At 43.5% G+C, this 13,380-nt stretch overlaps 1 protein-coding gene across 1 annotated transcript in view; it reads left to right on the top strand.

The window, feature by feature from the left end:
• NEK6 (NIMA related kinase 6) overlaps nucleotides 1–13,380 on the top strand; it is a 3,457,780-nt gene that overhangs the window by 1,920,195 nt on the left and 1,524,205 nt on the right. The gene's annotated exons all lie outside the window — the stretch shown is intronic.

Genomic DNA, 13,380 nt, shown 5'->3' on the forward strand with positions numbered 1-13,380 from the left:
TTATATAGTTATTACCGCCTTTTATGTATAACTGCTTTTTTGTTAAACATCTAATTCCAACTTTTATGTTAAATCCATATATTGTGTGGCAGATTGACCTTTTTATACAGTTGTTTCTTGTCATATCCATTTCAGCCTATGTCACAACTTACAGAAGGTTTTGTTTTATAGAAAGCCCTCAAACAAAACAAAAGAAAAAACAACAACCCTCTCCCCAATACCTCCCTAAAACCTATTAATTTAATAATAGCTCACAAAACTTTCTTCAAATACTGAAAATTTTGCATCCTAAAAAGAACAAAAGTTCTAAACTCATACCTACACAGACAGGCTAGAGTTAACCAAAAGAAAGGTTAGTAATGCTAAGATGCATGGTACAGTCTGTGCTTTTAGTAAGTGCTGTCTGGTTTTCTCATATCTTTATAGCTCTCCCAGCTGAGAAAACACTTGAATGCTTTCTGTAAACACTTTTTCCAAGCCATTTCTCTTTATCAGATTGTTTTCTAGTGACATGTATACTGGACACAAATCTGCTAAGGATACCTTTTTTACCAGAAAAAAAAACTTATAGTATTTAATATTCTTTTCCATTTACATGCTTTGTAATGAACTTGTTACTGGATAAAGTCTAGGATCTCAACGTAGTCATTTCCCTATGCAAGCATGGGAAAAATGTCCCCTCTCCTTTTTTGTACATTGTAGTACCTACATTTCTTAAAACTGAACAAAGAAAAAGAGAGAAGAGGGGAGAAAAAGAAAAGAAAAACAAAAGCACCTGTTTATATTAGTATCCTATTAACATTTAAAAAATGAGAACATTTTACTTCAGGTGCTAATTGGTTTTGTCAGATCTTTATAGCTCTCCCAGCTGGGAAAATCCCCTGAATGCTTTCAGACATTATGTCCTGGCCAATTTCTCTTTTCTTTTTTTTTTCCTCAGGCAGTCAATCTCCACCAGACTGTAGCCAGTTTCTCTTTGTCAGATTGTCTCCATGGAGACATGAGAACCAGGCAGTCAGTTTTTCTTTATCAGATTGTTGCAATGGAAACATGAAGGCAACCTGCAGAATTGTTACTGAGTATACATGTATTTCCTAGAAAAATCTTCATAATATTCAGTGTTGTTTTACTTGCTGTCACTTTAAACTTGTTACTATAACAATCTAAGGTCTTTAATCCAGTTATTCCCCCATGCAAGAGTGAGAAAAAGCACATGATTTTTTTTATCATGCTTTTTTTTTTACATTGCAGTGCCTACATTTCTTAAAACTGAACAAGAAGCAAGAGTGAAGAAGGGAGAAAGAAAAAAAAAAGAGCAGCAGCACATGTTTACAATCCCTATTACACTTAAAAATAACTGAAATAAACTTTATAGCATGTAAAGAAAAACACATACCACAAAATCAGTACTATTTAAGAAAAAATATTTACGTACAATTAACTTTCTCCCTCCTCTTCCCTTCCACAAAGTATTTTTCCAAACATTAATCACATGAAGTATGGCACATGGTTTAGAATCCACCACAAGTCCAACACATTCTGAAAAAGTCCAAGATTTCATGATTTTCTTGTTCTGTCACATTTCACATATATAATTATTGCACTGTAATCCCATATTAAGTTACAGATTTTATTACTGTTCATTTCTGAATTCCTGTCTCTGCTTCATTTCTAGCATACTCTCAGTTCTTTTAGTCAACTCTTGTGCTCCCTTCCTTCACTCCAACATTGTCTGTTGGAAAATTTGTAAAGGTTTCACAGGTACTTGTATTTGCTTTTTTGTTGGCGGTATAACCTTGTATATTTATAGATTTTATGGCTTCCCATTAAGGGGGCATCTAACATCTGGGCCAAGAAAAACTGATGTAATGGTGTTGGCTGCATGTTTTATACCCCTGACAACCTGACGTCATGGAAGAAGGGACAGCAACCGAACGCAGGACCCAAGACTTTGTTAATCAGGCCGACTAAGGGCTACTGCAAGCAGATAACCCAAATGTGATGACTGCAACAGTGAATAAACTCGAACATCTACATTTATGGTAAGTCTACACAACTGTACTTTATAAGCCTAGCCGGAATTGTGTTGGCTTTCACCTCCCACTTAGATTAGATCCCTGTGCCTCTGTCCAGCAGAGCCATTGAAGTGATCCCCGGGGTAAACTTTCTATTTCCCATCCACTTGTCAAGGTTTCTCTTGAAGAGTGTTAGCGAGGAGCTCTGCCTAATTTAGACTGGAATCTTGTTCCAGAGCATGGGAAGTCTCTGGGACAGGAATCTATCCCTCCAGCACGTACTATTTATTGCTGTGGTGAGGTTTAGATTGATAGAGTGTGTGGCTTGAGGGGATATGGTTAGCTTTAGGTGGAGCATGTCCATCAATTCTGGTTTGGACATGGCCTTGTATGTCGGGCATAGATCACCTCTGAGTAGGCGGTATGCAACCGAGTACAGCTCAAGTTTCTTCAGTGGAGCTGCATAGGGCATCTGCTTGAGGCCAGTGATCCTCTTGGGGAGGTACATCTGTGGTCTTTCCAGTTGTTGCAGATGTCTTGTAAGGTACATCCCAAATAGGGCATTGTACTCTATGATGGGTCTGATGAGTGATGCGTACAGGGGCACAATGACCTCTTTTGATCTGGATGCAAACCCTTTTGTGATTAGGTGGGCCACATAGAAGGATTTTCTAACCACTTTGGCAATGTGATTATCAAAGGAGAGATTGCCATCTACTTGGATCCCCAGATCCCTTATTACGTCTTCAGTATTTAGGGGGCTACCACCTATGTGGTAGTTTGTGGGTACTTTGTTTTTTCCAAAGGGGATGACTGTGCACTGTTTGGTATTTAGCTTGAGGCCATGGTTTTGACACCAGGTATCTGTCTCAGTGAGACCCTTTTGTAGGATGTCTGTTTCAGCCGGAGAGTCAGTTATAGCCCATAGTTTGCAGTCGTCTGCGGACTTGGTCAGCCATAGCCCTCCTGTGCTTGCCTGTATCTCTGAGAAGTATATGCTGGACAGAAGGAGTCCTAGTACTGAGCCCTGGGGAACGCCACTTGTAACCTGTTTAGAGTCAGACCTACCTCCCGCAACTTTTACTATGTGGGTTCTGTCCATGAGCCAGTTGGCAACCCATCTCGTGACGTAGGGGTTTTTGTTCAGGCTGGTGAGCTTATCTATAATATCAGAATGGGGAATGGTGTCAAAGGCCTTTGCGAGGTCTAGGCAGGCTGTGTGGACCACTTTTCCCTCATCTATAGCCTTGGTAAGTGTCTCAAAGAAGTCCACCAGGTTTAGGAGGCATGATCTGCCCTTAACAAACCGAATTGGGTAGGGTCCAGTGTTTGGAGGTTCCCAATGTCTACGTTAATGAAGTCCATGATGATGCGCTCCATAGTCATGCAGACCAAGCTAGTCAGGCTTATAGGGCGATAGTTCCCGGGGTCTGTTGTGGCTCCCCCTTTGTGGAGCGGAATAACTGTTGCTGTGTGCCACTCTATGGGCACGTAGCCTGTATAGAGGCTGAGTTTAAACAGTGTGTTTCGGAGATGGGTTAGTTCATCTTTGAGGTTGTGTAGGACGCAGCCTGGGACACCGTCTGGTCCCATTGATGCTGTGATGTGAGAGTGTTCAATCTCACCGTTTGTTCTTACACACGGGTTCGGAGCCGATCCTCGGCTCCGAGTCGGCCGCATTGCAAAGCTCTGCATCTCAGAGAAGCTCGAGACCAGCCTATATCCCACAATCCTCCCTGCCATTACCCAGATCTAGTTTGCTGCTGCAACAGATCGGATCGAGGAGAGCTCGGACCAGAGAAAAATTTGATAATTTTTGCTTCTTTCAGATAAGCTACTTCTTTTTTGTTTTGCACAAATAAGTTTCTAATAGTTAGTATAATATAGAAGTGTGTGTGTGTGTGTGTGATTATTATTATAATATTCCTCATATTATTCTTCAGGCACCTTTTTGTGGCCTACCCTTTTCTCTCGGTGTGGTTTTGTTGAGTGTTTTTTATTTACTCTACATATATATATAGAAATTAGTTATTAATAGTTTTTTTCTTGTTATCAACCTAGTGAAGTGTTTTTACTTCTTCAGTCATGTCGGAGAAAGCAAAATCCGGCTTTAAAAGATGTCAGTGTGGGCAGAAAATGTCCATCACTGACAACCACGCGTCCTGCGTTTACTGTCTTGGCCCTCTCCACCTTCAAGAGGATTGCTCTATATGTTATTCCTTTAGCGGGAGGGTCATGACAGATAGATGCAGGAAGCTTATAGACAGAGGGTTGCTTAAGCCTGCCTTTCAAGAGGCTTTGGACAAATCGGATCAGGCTTCTAAATCCTCAAAGGGGTCGAAGATGTCGGAGCCCATGTCATCGGCTCCGAGTTCATCTTCAAAGGTTCGTTCGCCGGTTCCACAGACCTCAGAGCCGAGCGTCGAACGTTTATCTTTCTCTGAGCCCCAGATCTTGGAACCAGTGTCGGAGCTGCCACCACCGTCCATTCTTCGGTCGGTGCCATCTTCAGCTCCTTCGACCCATTCTTCCAGACCGTTATCTGAGACAGATGTGGATCATGTCGTGCAGAAACTCATGGAAAACACGGCCCTTTCCAAGTTGATTGCAGTTTCCTCCCAGTTGGTGTCGAAACTAGAAGGCCTCCCAATATCTCCAATGGGTCCTTCTTCGAGACCCATCCAGATCTCGGAGCCAGGAGAGGATGAGCTGATGATAGTGGAGCCCTCGGTGCTGAAACCGTCCATTGCACGATCAACACCATTGACTTCAACTCCTTCGGAACCAGTAGGTGAGTCGCGGAGCCGACGGTCTCTCCTCGGTTCTGGGACCGAGAGTCGTACCGACCTGCTGGTGCCAACTCTCCCTCTAGGGGCCTCGGCGCAGACTGGCTCGGCTCCGTCCTCGGGGTCGGAGCCCACAGCCCCTGTGTCTGGGATGCTCCCGTGTTCTTTGGAACCGGGGGAGTCCTCGGCCCGGGGTTCAGGGTTTTTGACCTTATGAGGAAAGTATTGTCTGCACAGACAACCACTTCATCAGAGGCGTCTTCTCCTTCCCCAAAAGGGCCGCTTTCTGTTTCTGCCCCCACGACCCATCCAAAGCGTAGAGCCACATTGCCTCAGCCACCCCCAGAGGGTTCCGCCTGTTCCTTGGAGGCCTCACCAGAAGCCCCCTCTAATGAGGTCCCGAGGAAACGGTTGTGCAAGAGGAGGCACATAGATTCCCCACAGGAATCTCTAACGTCTGACACCGACTTGGATGAGGTAGAGGGGTCCCCAAAATCCCCCTCTGAGGATGTGTCATTTGCGGACATCCTGGAGATCTTGAAACAGATGGGTGATTGGCAATCCCTAGCCCCCACTGAGGATGAGTCGGTGCTGCTGAAGGCATTTGGGGCTCAACCTTCTACCTCCTGGGTGACTCCGCCCTTCGATGAATTAATGGAACTGATTGCTCGAAGGGCGTGGGAGGCACCTGACACAGTGGAACCAGGCCCTAGAAAACCAAACAAATTTATCACCGCCCCCCAGGACAAGACTTATCTCACCAAGGGAGTTCCGGTCGATGCTATGGTGGTGGTGGCAGCCACGAAAAAGGAGATGTCTGAGTCTTCCTCATCTGTTCATCCTCCTAATAAGGATTCTAGGACTATGGTCAGATACGGGAAGTGCGTTTTTAGTTCAGTGACTTTTTCCATGCATTCGCTAAACTATTTGACACATTTCACACATCTGCAGAGGGATCTCATCAAGGAGCTGACAGATACCCTCCAGGGTAACAAAGATGCTGCTGTTTTAGATAAGGTAACAGCACAACTTAACACCCTTACCTCCATAGTAAACTTATCCATGAGGCTCATCTCGTATGCGGCCGAAGGATCGAGTAGAGCTGCAGCTTCAGCGATTGCTCTTCGAAGACAATCCTGGATGCGGCTGTGCTCCTTTGCGGAAGCCTTCAAGTCTTCCTTTGCGAATGCCCCCTTTGATGGTGCCACACTCTTCAGGCCCAAGGTGAAGGAGACTCTGACTTGGTGTGACCAAGAGGGAAAGACCTGTCTGCTGTTGAGGTCTGTTTTTCCGCTCCAACTAGACCGTACCCCAAAGGGCAACGAGGTGGGAAAATGTGGTTCCGTAAGAATCAGGGGTCTTTCCAAGCCACACAGAGTGATACCCCCTCCAGAGGCAGGGGGGGGTAGAAATGGAAGACGCTGCCCCGGCGGCAGAGGGGGTCCGCATAACCAAGGCGACAGGGATACCGTCCCTGGGAAGCCTTTCCAGCACTCCTGAACGGAGGCCTGGCTGTCCTGCTCTGGAGGCAGTCGGGGGTCGCTTGGCTTTATACCCACAGGCCTGGCTAAATATTACTTCGGATTCCTGGGTAAAAAGCATTATAACCAGAGGATACAAAATCCCCTTCACATCAACTCCACCTCAACAAAGAAGGTTTCCAGATGTGCCACCCCATCTGCGAAGCCCAGCAGCTGTAGAAATTTCAAAGCTGCTCAAAAACAGAGTCATCCAACCAGTCCCGGCGGACCAAAGAGGATCTGGAACTTACTCAAGGTTCTTTTTAGTTCCAAAATAGACAGGGGACTGGAGACCGATTTTAGATCTCAGCCATCTCAACACCTTTGTGAAGAAGGAAAAGTTCCGGATGGTCACTCTTCAATCGATCCTTCTTCTTACAGAAGGACGATTGGATGTGCTCAATAGATCTCAAAGATGCGTACCACCACATCAAAATGGCCAGACCGTCCAGAGATCACCTGTGCTTCCGGCTGGGAGCCAGTCACTTTCAGTTTCGAGCTCTGCCCATTGGACTCACCTCAGCCCCCAGGGTATTCACCAAATGCATGGCAGTAATTGCGTCTCACTTGAGGTGTTTCCCTATCTGGATGACTGGCTCCTCACCGCCACCACCGAGCGGCTCCTCATACAAGTCAGAGACTACACAGTCGACCTTTGTTCCCACCTAGGGATTTCGATAAACTTCAAAAAGTCTTGCTTATCGCCCTCACAGCGTATTTCATTCATCAGAGCAGACCTAGATATACGATTAACACTGCTAAAGCTCCCTCCAATAAGGGCGTCAACCCTCAAACAACAGGTTCTTCTTCTACTAGAGATCAAGAAAGCCCCGGCCAAACTGGTATTGAAAGTTTTGGGACTAATGGCAGCTTCCCTGATCACAGTTCCTATGGGAAGATTACACATGAGGATCCTCCAATGGCTGCTTTTCGCACAGTGGTCATTCCAGCACTTACCCCTAGTGCACGAGATTATGATAACAGACTCTTGCAGACAAGACCTCTCATGGTGGGTGTACAGTCAGGATCTCACTATGGGTCGTCCGTTTGTTCTACCCAGTCCGACATCCACAGTAACCACGGACGCTTCTCTGATAGGGTGGGGGGGGTCTATTTCAGGGAAGAACAGTCCAAGGGGAATGGTCCAACATGGAGTACACTCTACACATAAATGTTCTGGAGCTGAGGGTGGTGTTCCTGGCGTTGCAACACTTCCAAGCCCTCTTACCTCTAGGAACAGTACCAGTTCAGACGGACAACATGTCTGTGGTCTGGTACATAAACAAGCAAGGGGGAATCAGGTCTTACCCGTTATGCAGAGAGGCCATGAGAATTTGGCAATGGGCAGAGTCCACGGGTCGCTTTCTGATAGCAACGCACATCCCGGGGTCATCCAATGTCATTGCGGACTGGTTGAGCAGAGCCATCCTGTTACCTCATGAGTGGTCCCTCAATCCACAGATGGCTGAAAAGATCTTCCACAGATGGGGCCAGCCTTGCTGCGATCTATTTGCTTCCCCGTTGAATGCAAAATGCAGAAGCTACTTTGCCCTTCTACCCCCTCCGAGGGATGTCCCCAGGGACGCACTGATACACGATTGGCCCCCGGGTCTCCTATATGCATTTACACCTACTGCCTTGATTCCCAGATTTCTTCAGAAAGCCAGGAACCTGGAAAGGACAATAATACTCATAGCCCCATTCTGGCCTCGGCAGATATGGTTCCCCTTTCTTCAAGCCCATCAAACAGAGGAACTGTGGATTCTGGACCCAGTACCAGATCTACTGACTCATTCATCGGGAGTTCCTTACCCGTCTCTTCAGTCCCTCAAACTAGCAGCTTGGCTGCTCCGCTTCCCTGCCTAGCCAGGTCTGATCTACTTTCTCCGGCAGTTTAACACATTCCGGTTGCTTCTCATAAAGCTTCCACTACAAAACTCTACAGGAGTAAATGGAAACGCTTTGTGTACTGGGCGTCTAGCCAACACTTAGACCCCCTGGTAGCTCCTCTACATAAAGTATTGGAATTCTTATCCATCCTCTTTCACGAAGGAGCTTCTGCTTCCACACTAAGAGTACAGTTGGCGGCCATATCGAACTTCCATATTGGTGAGGACGGTTCTCCCATTATGTCTCACAGACTTTGTAAGGCTTTTATAAAAGGAACCTTCCATCTTCGACCGCCCGTCAGGAAACCTTTCTTTCCATGGAGCTTAAATTTGTTACTGTCACAGCTCATGTTGCACCCTTTGAACCTGCTTCGTCCTGCCTTCTAAAGTTCTTATCGTGGAAGGCACTTTTCCGCGTAGCTGTTACTTCAGCTCGAAGAGTGTCAGAGCTGCAAGCATTATCGGTCAGACCACCTTACTTGATTTTCCATCCAGATAGAGTCTCTTTACGTACAAACCCATCTTTCCTTCCAAAGGTATGTTCCGTTACAAATATTAACCAATCCATAGAATCCCTACCTTCTTCAAGAACCATACTAACAAGTTGGAGTATATGCTTTACAAGTTAGATGTTCACAGACAGTTAAGATTTTATTTGGATAGGACTAAAACTTACAGGAAGACAGATCAGCTCTTTGTCGCGTTTGCAGACAATAAAAAGGGCATGGCAATTACAAAACGTACATTATCTAAATGGCTTGCTGATTGTATAGCCTTGGTATACTCTAAGTCAAATCAGTCCTTACCCACCAAACCTAAGGCCCATTCTACCAGATCCGTTTCCACTTCTTTGGCTCATGCAGCTCACTTGCCTTTGGACACGATTTGTGCAGCAGCCACGTGGTCTAAGCCACATACTTTCATCACTCATTATAGAGTGGACAAAGTCTCCAAAGACAGGACATCTTTTGGTTCCACTGTGCTTAGGAACGTTCTTCCATGAGTCACTCGGGGTGACGGAGCTAGGGACGCTTCCCGTGTGTAAGAACAAACGGTGAGATTGAACACTCTCACATAAAGAAGTTATGTCCTTACCATAACGTTCCATGTGGAGTGTTCATCTCGCCTTTGTTCTTACATTGCCTCCCTTCCCCTCCCCACGTGTTTTGGAAGAACGGGTAGGACTAGATTCTGATCGAATTGTCTTAACCCCTTCCGGGGTATATGGTCCTGTGTATCATGGGGTATATGCTACTACCCTTAGTTATTTGCTATGGTGAGAGAGTGTCTCTGAATGCCTGAGAGAGTGTGTAGTTCTTGCACCTGAGGTTTTGGATTATCAGTCTGGTTTGTTTGCAAACTAGATCTGAATAATGGCAGGGAGGATTGTGGGATATAGGCTGGTCTCGAGCTTCTCTGAGATGCAGAGCTTTGCGATGCGGCCGACTCGGAGCCGAGGATCGGCTCCGAACCCGTGTATAAGAACAAAGGCGAGATGAACACTCCACATGGAACGTTATGGTAAGGACATAACTTCTTTTTTTTGGCTTTGGAGAGGGCTGTTTTAACCTGAGTGTCTGTGATTTCAGGGCACTACATTCGTCTGGTATAGTTATGGGCCCTTTTGAGGGTGAGAGTGGGGTGAAGTTTCAATGAACCTGTCTGCCAGGATGTTAGGGATATCGGTCGGTTCAGTGTATTTTGTGCCATTCTACACCAACTCCGAGCAGATCTGAGAATTGCCATTTAGATTCTTGACATAGCTAAAGAATGCCTTATGGTTATCTTTGGAGTCCTTGACAATTTTTCTTTCGAAGCTAGCCTTGGATGATTTTATGAGGGATTGTAGTTTCTAGCTGATACTGATCAGGAATGTCTTCCCTTCTTGGGATTTTACTCTTTTCTGTATTAGTTTCCTCTTTCTATTGTATAGCTTGTTTATGACAGGGGTCCACCAGACTGGTTTCCCTTTCTTGGAGGAGTGAGTCTTTTTTTGCTTGGCATAGCACGATCCATGCATTCTTGTAGGTGCCTGTAGAATGCATTAGTAAAGGATTTTACAGCTTGGGCAGCATTATCCTTTAGCATGGGGGCTTTGAAACTTTCCACCTTGGTCTTAAGTAACGTGAAATTTGCTTTTGAAAATTTTTTCACGGTGGTTTCTTTGACTGGGTGTGGGGGCGGAATGTGGATATTCAACGTGATTAGTTTATGGTCAGATCTAACCAGCGAGGGGTTGCCCTCCAGTGTGGAACACTGGTCGCCCATGTTGGTGTTGACCAGGTCCAATATGTTGTCACCTCTGGTGGGGGTATTGACCAGTTGATCCAGGGTGTTTGAGTTTATAAATTCTAGGAAATGCTGGGCAAGGGAGTTAGTACTTGAGTAGCTCTCCCAGTTAATGTTTGGGTAATTAAAATCACCCAATATCAGGGTGTTTGGTAGGACCTTTATGTTTCCCAGTGTTTTCAGAAACACGGAATGGGGGTCCTGCGACATGGTGGGTGATCTGTAGCAAGCTACAGTTTGAATTGCAGTTTTGCCCATTGTTAATTGCACGTGGATGATCTCTGAAGCATCTTGCTGTGCCACTAACGTGGAGGTGTGGATATCCTTGATGAATATGGATACACCCCTGCCTTTTGTATTTCGGTCTGGGTTTTGTGGCCGAAATGTATGGTATGAGTTGTAGCCTGGTAGTGCTGGGGTGCTCTCTGGAGCCTTAAACCAGGTTTCTGTTACTGCACATATATCAGTTTTTCTCCATACTGTAGAGTGCCTCGAGTGCATGCATTTTGAGGTTTAGACTCTGGCATTGAGCAGCATTACCCTCAGTTTTTTGTTACTTGTGCTAATTACGGCAGTGGGTTTGTCTTTTGAGCCTTGCCTAAAACGTTGAAATGTAGCAGGAAATCTAGCGAGTAAGACAAAGTGTGAGGAAAACAAGAACAAGTTTGGATAGTGTGAGGCTGAAAGTTAATTGACCTCTGTGGGAATGACTGCCATGTTGCAGTACTAATACTTAGTAGTTCTGCATATTGACATTAGTGTGAATGGATCACTGTGGCACTGAGAGGTACTGAACATCAGTACTTTAGTCCCACAGAGGTCCACTTACAAGTTAACATAATGCTGTACAGAAGTAGACCTCTCAACTGATTTACCCTTGCACAGGATGGCCCTATATTTGGATGTATGTTCCTATCTTCAGGGTTAATTAACCCCTTCCTACAATTTTCTGAATCCCCCTCATTACATGTGATTTTTGAAGCTGCCTAGTAGCCAGGAAATGACAGTACATTACCAACATACCAATGGCAACGATAACATGAAGGAGGACATACATCTTATGCCTTAATTTTTTCTGATACAACAATAAATTACCGTGTTTTGTAGAATTTTGAAGTGCAGTTCATTAAAGTCTATAGATTTTGCACTGTCTGACAGTGTCTTTATGTGTGTGTGTGTGTATATATATATATATATATATATATATATATATATATATATATATATACATACATACATATTCATAATTTTGTCACTCTTGTTTTTTAAACGTGTTTCTGAGTAGTATCCCACATTTCTACTGGAAGTGGGAGTAGTTATATGCTATTTGGTAGTTATGTTTTATGCCAATTAGTTGCCTAGATTTTTAGTTTTTCAAGGAGCTTTGTTCCTATTTTCATTGTATGCAGATTGAGAGATTTGTGCAGAAGCTTATCACAGATATATGATAATTGTCATACATAGTCTTGTTCCAAAGCAGCACTGTAACCAAAAGCTGTTCTGTGTGATGTGCACATATCCAAATAGGTACTGAAGGTGAAACAATAAAGTCACAGATAGAGGTGGTAAGAACAGAAGTTTTAATGTAAACCAAAATACCAGGATGTTAAAAACAGAACACATTAACATCCTACAATTACGTTTTCGTTTAAACACTTTTTCAGATGTGGGCATGCGTTAAACTAAAACAGTTTTATACACCAAACTTGATGACATCATAAAATCAATTAACCAATAAATTTATAAAAACTCTTAAACTTGCTTGTTCAAAATGTATATTAAATACACGACTCAGTGACTAATATCATTAAAATCACAATGAATTAAAAACTGCTTTAATTTTGTACTTAATCACCAAAATATTGAATAAAAAAAATCCTACAAGCTTCATATGAAAGCTCCATCTACTAGTTCAAAAGAGAATTTTATTTAAATGTAAAAAAAAATTGTTATTTAAAAAAGTTAAATAAATAAATACTTAAAACACCGAGTTTAAATAAGGAAGAAAAGAGTGTTATAATTTAGCAACTCTCAACTTCAGTACAGGAGCAATAGACATATGTTCATTCAAACCTGGCCTCTTACTGGCCTGCAGCGTCATTTGCCACCAAAGCTGCCTGTACTCGATCTTCTATTCCCACAAACCACCTCTTCCATCAATATTAATTTGCTCTATAAAAAAAAAAATAAAGAGCTTCTGGACATTCTTGTTTGTGTTTATAAAGTGCATTAGTTTCTTTCCCGGTCTGAATATCATAAATATGTTCATAAATCCTTTTCTTAAGTTTGCGTTCCATTTTACCCACGTAGTACGTCTGGCATATCTGGCACATGGCCAGATACAACAGTCCATAAGTATTACAATTATTAAACTCATTACTCTTCAAAACTATGTTCATACTTACTAAAGAAACACTGTTTTTATTTACTATAAATTCACATTGTGCACATCGACCACACTTGTAAGTTCCTTTTCTTTTATTACTGATCTTTTTCCTTGTTTCTTGGTTAACTTCCATTAAGTTTTTCAAACAGCTAGCATTTTTATAAACTTCCTTCAACTTGTCTTTGGGTATCATTTCTAAGTCAGATAATGATAGGAACCTATTCCATTCACTGTTAAGGACTTCTCAGACTGTCTTAGAACTAGCATTGTATTCAATTAGTAATGCTCTGTCAAACTTCCTATCTTTATCATCCTTGGTAGGGACAGTTATCTATTAATCTATACCTAAAATAGGTTTAAACTTCCCATCTCTACCTACCAAAACTTCCCTTTCAACTTGCCTAAGTAGCCAGTCTGGATAATTCCTAGCCTTGAACATTTTATGTAGTAGTTCAATCTCTTTCTTAAAATTTTCATCATTAGACGTCATCCTGC

The sequence above is a fragment of the Protopterus annectens genome, chromosome 16.part0 (assembly GCF_019279795.1).
Source record: "Protopterus annectens isolate FY-2018-M chromosome 16.part0, PAN1.0, whole genome shotgun sequence".
Classification (NCBI taxonomy): Eukaryota; Metazoa; Chordata; order Ceratodontiformes; family Protopteridae; genus Protopterus; species Protopterus annectens.